This window comes from Botryllus schlosseri, chromosome 1 (genome assembly GCF_051294905.1).
Source record: "Botryllus schlosseri isolate E-star chromosome 1, Bs_hap1, whole genome shotgun sequence".
Lineage (NCBI taxonomy): Eukaryota > Metazoa > Chordata > Ascidiacea > Stolidobranchia > Styelidae > Botryllus > Botryllus schlosseri.
Genome location: NC_137236.1, coordinates 24,371,849 through 24,379,122, shown reverse-complemented (window position 1 = coordinate 24,379,122; position 7,274 = coordinate 24,371,849). Strand labels below are relative to the sequence as shown.

Sequence of the window (7,274 nt, the reverse complement as noted above, 5' to 3'; positions counted from 1 at the left end):
ATCAGAACATAATATGGCTGCTGTGATGGTGGATTAGTATATACAGATCCATTCAATCTGTACTTCGTGACTTACGATTGTATTGTACTGTACTGTACAGCAGAGTTGGATCAATTGTAATCTGTGTTTGAGCTGAATGTAATAATTACGTTTTTTCGTGTAATTGTAATTGTAATTATAATTTGACAAAGATTTTGCTCACTTACAATTTCAATTACATTTTTATGGAAACCTGACAAACACAATATAAAATAATCAATCGATCAATCATTTAATCGTACAAGCATGACGACGAGGGGGTTTAAGGCCTTCTAAGGCCTTAGTGCATGGTCGCCACCTGTACAAATTAGCCTATTTACATCGGTGTTCTATGCGTGCCGCGTTATCACTAGATAATTCAGCCATGCCAAACTGTTTCTCATACTTCAGTAGCAACAGAAAACTTTGTGAATAACAACATAGGCTAAACCAGTGGTTCTCAAATTGGGGGGCGTGCCTACCTTTGGTTGCGTGGAAGAATTTGATAGGGGACGCGAAGCTCCAGTAAACTGAATTTTTTTTCCGCGCTTGACGCGATTCACCTCCATTTCATAATTACTGCCCTGGGTATAGTCCGAATTTCATATTGGAGAATTCTCTCATCAACAGTCATAACCTATCAAACTATCTGTAAGGATTGCTAACATTCTGGTTTCATTGTGTGATATGACGATAAGACGGGCGCGAAATATTTCACTGTCATAAAGTGGGGCGTGTCTAAAAAAGTTAGAGAACCAGTAGGCTAAACTAAATCCTACTCTATAAAAAATGAATAAATTACAAATAAACTATTCTGAAACCCCTGCTGAACCATTTCCTATAAACCACGGTCACAGTTTTATTTTTTAGTCTCTGGCCAGTACCCAGGCTTGCTGCAATAATTGCAAAAGTAAATTCAAGTTTCTAATCAAGTCTTCATCAAACTTGATCACGCATTTGTTGAGATGCAATCCGAATGTTACCTCTGATCTTGGCCAAATTTACTGGGGCCAGAAATTATTGCACCCAATCATCAAATGCAATCTAACAGTTTCCGAGCATGTGAGAATGTAAATTCGAACCAAAATATTGTAATTCGTAGTTAGGAGCTTCTTTTCTTTGGCATTTTACATATCTTATCGGTATCATGCTTATCGCTCACGCCCTACCAATTACATTTCATTATCATCTCTCAGCTTTGAGTAGCCTATAGTCGTTTGATTACATTTCATTGAATGTCCTGTAGACTATTCGCTGTTAGTCGCTCAAACTTTCAGTTGTTAGGAGTCGCTTGAAACATTTTTTTGTGTTTGTAGTTTTAATACTCATGATTCGGAATAATTCGAATACGTTCATTTTTTTCAATTAATGGTTATTCTACGTATCATGAATGAAACATGAATACTGAATATCTTCAGATTGTTGGCAATTACGTCGCTACGGTTGTCAAAGAACACCTCTCTGCCGAATCAATTATATGTTTGAAAGTAATTAAACTTGTAATTATAGTTGTACTAAATAACATATATAACAGTAATTGTAATTAAAATTGTAATTCGATATTCTTAGCATTGAGTAATTGTAATTGTAATGTAATTGAAATATGCAAGGGAGTAATTGTAATTGAACTGAATTATTGTAATTGATCCATCTGATGCACAATAGCCGTCAAAGACGTCCATACGCTTGATATCTTTCGATATCCCACGAAGAAACATAAGCGCTAAGCAGCATGTCCGTCACATCTAATATGATCTCTAAGGTAAGGGATTATAGCTGTGTGTAGTGCACCATATGTAACGCAGTGAACAAGGTGAGTATCCAGCCGAAAAATACGGACGGGGGTGTTTGAAATAAAAGGGGGGCTTTCGATTTTTTTTTTGAATATGCAAATATAGAATCAATTCATTATGGATAAGTACAGGTATAAATGTGTTATCGAACTTACGCGCATGCTAGGCTTACCAACGAGTTGTCAATTAGCAAGTCCCTGATCCCTCGTGAACAATTAAATACGTGCGCTTATCAACGTGTGTTACGTGGAATCGGCGTCGATTTGTGCAAGTCCAAATATCCGAGTTTTTATGGAATCTGTTCTATAATGGCACAGATTTCAGGTGGTTCAATTTCAGACTTTTTTCATCTTTTATAACTCAAGCCTTGACACACATCTTCTGATGGTTATGTTCAAGTATTAGCGGAAACCAATCACGCAATACGCATATCCGCACACACATATATGCGGTAGCGCGGAGCATGGACCAGAGCCGGATTCGACATCCAGCCGGACTTTTTTTAATTTTGGCTGCAGCCGGATCAGAGCCGGAGCTGAGAATTTAGAAACAGACTCGGAGTCGGACCATGAGAATTTGTCGATCCGCTCTGCACTAGTATGCGGAAATTCGATGTCAATCAGTTTCGCAATGTCACTCTTTACTCACAATCGCTAATCAGCATACACGTGACGGCATTGTCTCCAAGCCTACGCGAGATAGGAGCCAAAGCATGCTAAGAAAGAGACGCGATAGTTAGGCCAGTGACCATTTCTTTCGTACAAGGCCTATTACAGATGCGATTGTGTAGGCCAAGGATCATATTGTGCGCACCAGGCAAAGCAGATAAGATTGTGTAGGCCAGCAATGGATAGTGTGTACTTGACCTGATTCAGACGAGATTGATCGAGGAGCCAAAGGAACTAGGCTTGTTGGAGACGCCATAAATCAGGCTGGCGACGATTGCCGAGCGCACGGCAATCAATGACCTAATTTCGTAATCATATCAGCGGGAGATCGCATCGCGTTACATTGTGTACAGACGAATCGTTTAATGATGGCGGGTAACCGATATGTATGATGAATTGAGTAATAATAGAGGAATAGAGGAATAGAGGAATATGCGAAAGATCTCGTTAAACCAAACAGTGCAGACGAGTGGGATATACTATCAAAGAAGCAGACGAGAAGAACAATTGTTTAGTTGGTAGGCACAGCCGAGCCAATAGACACTTACGTGACCTTTGACACGAACCAATCAGGTTGCAGTAGGATGTAAACAAAGAACAAGCCCGGGCAAGCTTACTATGAGCTCTTATGAAAAAGGGTTGAAAAATATAGGTTTTTAGCAAAATTACATTGAATTGGGAATAGCTGGCTTTGTTGAATGGTAATAACATAGAGCTAGTATGTATACGCAGTGTTATAACCTACAATAAGCATGAATGATGGCAAGCACGCATCAGCATGGTATGTCCAAATGAATGAATTTCTGACAACTTTTCGGATGAAGCAACTATTGCTGTATTATCCTTAGTCGTATACTATAGGATTGTCGTACCGAATAGAATGTATTAGAGGAATAGTGAGTCAGGATATGTGTGGTATCCATTATGTGGCGTTATATGCGTTCTATTTATGGAATCGACATTTGTATATAGTCTACAGTCGTATCATTATCTAGCAAATTACTGTTACACTGGACACTTGTCTGCATATTCAATGATCATATTAATATGATATATGTTAGGCAACATGATCCGTTCCCAGCTGAAATCGTCATTTTTTGTTCTAGCTCGTGTATTGAATCTATCAGGATAAATGCCGGATAAACACTGTGCTAATAGCCTGTGTAACATGGAGATGGCTACCCAGACCGTTCCTGGTGTGCGCTTTTACCTTTCCCAGAGCCAATGACATGCATAGAAGAATGTAAAATCTGGATAAAGGCATGTGGACTTCCTTGTAGTCATCTGAATTCTCATTTTATTAAGAAAATGACGTATCTATTACTGTACCAAAAATATTGAATCGTGACATAATCTAGAATCTAGATCAGTGGTTCCCAACGTGGGCGATTTGGCGGTCTAGGGGGGCGAAAATGACGAAGGGGGCGACAGGGGGGCGAAAATGGACAAAGGGGGCGACGGGGGGCGAAAATAGCGAAGGGGGCGATGACGCGTCAAAACGGCTGACATTTTTTTTTAGTCAACCCATGGAAATTTAGTTACAAAAGTGTGTCAAATTAGACATCGAGCCGAAAATTTGACCCTTTTTTTTAGTCAACCCGCCGGTGATTACAGGTTTGTATGCCCAATTTTCGGTACACAAAATTTGGGGGGCGATGATCGGTATTGACCTTGAAAAGGGGGCGATAGGTCGAAAAAGGTTGGGAACCACTGATCTAGATGAAACAATTCTGTGTTTCAAAATGAGTCCAATCTGAAATGCAGTCACACTTGATGCCACAATCGACTTGGTGTGTGTCTCGTTTTATTCCACTCCAGTTTTGTTGCTTGATGGTGTGTAATGTATTGAAATTGTTGAAAACAATATATTCAATAATGAGACGAATAGTTGAAATTGGTAGCGGTGATACGTTGTATGAGTCGGACGAGTACGCCTTGATAGGTGCCTGCACAGCAGTATTGCTCTGTAAAATAAGCATATTATATATTTTGTGCAGGCTTGATGGATATCTTTTATGAAGCTGCAGAAAGAGGAAGTCGATGGATAAAACGCAAGAAAATCAAATTTCTGGAAGAAGTATAGAAGCACAAAACAGTAAACTTGTCCAGGAAAATTACAAATTGACGGACAATTATTGCTGGTGAAGTTCAGTTCAGTTCAGTTCAGTTCAGAGGAGCATCATAATGTCAAAAGATGCGGAGAAGCTGAAATTTTATGCTAGACTACATTAAATTCTTTCTGAATTGCACGACTTATCCTACTGACGTCAAATTTATAGTATTGCTGTAAGCATAGTATTTAACCATTGGGTCAGCCATATGTAACTGCTTCATTAAATCGCGATTTGGCCATGTAGATATGTGGTTCTTAAAAATGCACCATTTGCATTCATTCATGATTTCTCAAATCTAGAATGATTATTGACTGTCAATAAATCCCATACAACTTTGAAAGGATTGATGGATTGTGGTACACTTACTTTTATGCAGGAACTATTCACAGGGAGCATTTCAGATCGAAATATTAGTTAAATATGTGGATTCGACAAGAAATGTAAGAAAATGATGGAGTTCAGCTATGGTGAGCCAGGCAATGCTATCATGGCAGAAAAGGGATTCACCATTGAGTCTGATATCAAGAAATTGAATCTAGATTTAAATATTCCTGCACGTGATTTACACACCGTCAAATGCCTGAGCCAGACTGTTCCACAACAAGAAAGATGGCGAGAGAACGTATTCATATTGAACAGCTGATCGGAAGAATCAAGGAGTATAAAATTTTGTCTGGTGTCATACTATGCAGCATTGTGTATCACAACTAACCAAATATATATGGACTAATTGCATACTCTAATTCAAGATTGAAAATTAAAAATGAATGACGCAACATATTCGGCAATTGTGCAAATTCAGTTCCATTGTCAATATCGTAATGCCTAATAGCATGCTACGGATCGTAATTGCGCGGTGCCATGGTCAGTCTGTACCAACAGTGCATGTCTAGATATTCCAGTGGTGTGCATTATTGAAGCTCATTTAGATGCCCAATTTGTTGAATGAACAATTCTCCAGATGAAAATGTTCTAGGATTATTTGTGTTTGATGGAATGTTATAAAACTGAAGACACCAGATACACCAAAATCTACCTTGAGGCAGGAGTTGATCGGTTGCGAGTACGGTGGAGAGATTGCTTGTCAATCACGATGGAGCTCACTGATGCTGATGCAAATCACAATGTAGTCCTTTTAGCTTCAGGTGCTGGATTGTCTTAATCAATGCATATGCATGAGAGCATATATCGGAACCTAATATGAAAATAAATCATGGTTAAAATATCTATTGAAGGAGTCTCTGAAAAAATGTCTTTTTCCTTACTTACCCTGTCTTACAAGTGCAAGACCGATCAATAATGGATTTTCCGAGAACGTGTATTTCCATTGAGTGTGTTATCTCACTTTTCCGCAAGTTGCGATAACATTGGCTGTTCACTAGAATATTGCTTCTAAAAAGAGTGGATTGTCTCCTCAATCTTTATCCCTAAATCGTGTGCATAGCGCTCCATGAAATACTTCGTAGCTTTCTCCGCGGTGTTAGAAGAAGATGCTGTTCCACTCAAATCCATAAATTCGATAGAATCTCCATAGCTTTCAAGTTTCATAATCAATACACAAAAATTGTGATGTGTGGCAGCAGCTATATTTTATAGTATATATATTTCTGAACATGAGATATGCTTGAAAATTTTGCTCGAGACCTGGAGCCTATGAAATCGTCAAAATATGCATTACCACAATCCTATAGTATAGTATACAACAATCGTCGCTTAATCAGAAAAGTTGTCAAAAACCCGTGCATTTGGACACAGCACGCTGGTGCGTACCTGCCACCATTCATGTTCATCCTAGATTAAAAGCTGCAACCACATACTAGCTCTACGCTATTACTATTCATTAAGGCCAGTCATCTCCAATTCAACGTAATCTTGCTTAAAACCTTCATTTTTCAACCTTTTTCCATAAGAGCTCATAGTAAGCTTGCCCGGGCTTGTTCTTTGTTTACATCCTGCTGCAACCTGATTGGTTCGTGTCAAAGGTCACGTAAGCGTCTATTATCATTTTGATATATGTCGGATTTCATTTATGGTCTCCATTCACGTAATAAAACCGAATCTTCGAGTTACAATACCTGGACGTCTCAAGAATTATATTACTCGGATAAATGCCTGTAAATACTCGTGGACAGGCGCCTCGCGTAAAGGATACATGATTGCTGTACAATGATCAAAGCTTTCACATATTCTTCTGTGTGAGTGTTAAGGCAAAAAATTCGACTTGGTCGGTTATTCAATAACCTCATGAAGTTTGTTCTACATGGAGTGTCTGATTGCCAAAATGAGAGGAAAATTGTTCAGTTATCCAATATCCATTTCAGAGTAGTAAGAAATATTGAAGTAGGAAGAAGATGGAGTATATTGCAATACCTTTTAGATCAGTGGTTCTCAACCTGGAGGGCGCGAAGAAGCGGTTAACTGAAATTTGTTTTCGCGATTCACGTCCAATCCACGCGTGTTTCTCTCCATATAGATCGAATTTCATGTTTTTCAATTCTCCCATCAACAGTTATAACCTTCCATGCCATCAAACAATCTGTTGGGGTTGCTAGCACCCTGGTTGGATTTTGTGATGTGACGATAAGGATGGGGGGGGGGGACATTTTTCACTAAGAAGAGTGTGTCTAAAAAAAGGTTGAGAACCACTGTTCTATATTGTAGTAAGTAGTAGTAGTAGTATT

The 7,274-nt window shown here is 38.9% G+C and overlaps 1 long non-coding RNA gene across 1 annotated transcript; it reads right to left on the bottom strand.

Annotated features, from left to right (window-relative positions):
- Positions 1-3,734: 3,734 nt before the first annotated feature.
- Positions 3,735-6,598, bottom strand: LOC145434601 (uncharacterized). The gene is made up of 2 exons (XR_013913487.1): positions 5,630-6,598; positions 3,735-4,443 (listed from the first exon to the last, which is right to left on the bottom strand). It is a non-coding gene; the product is annotated as an uncharacterized LOC145434601 (long non-coding RNA).
- Between the last annotated feature and the right edge of the window lie 676 nt (positions 6,599-7,274).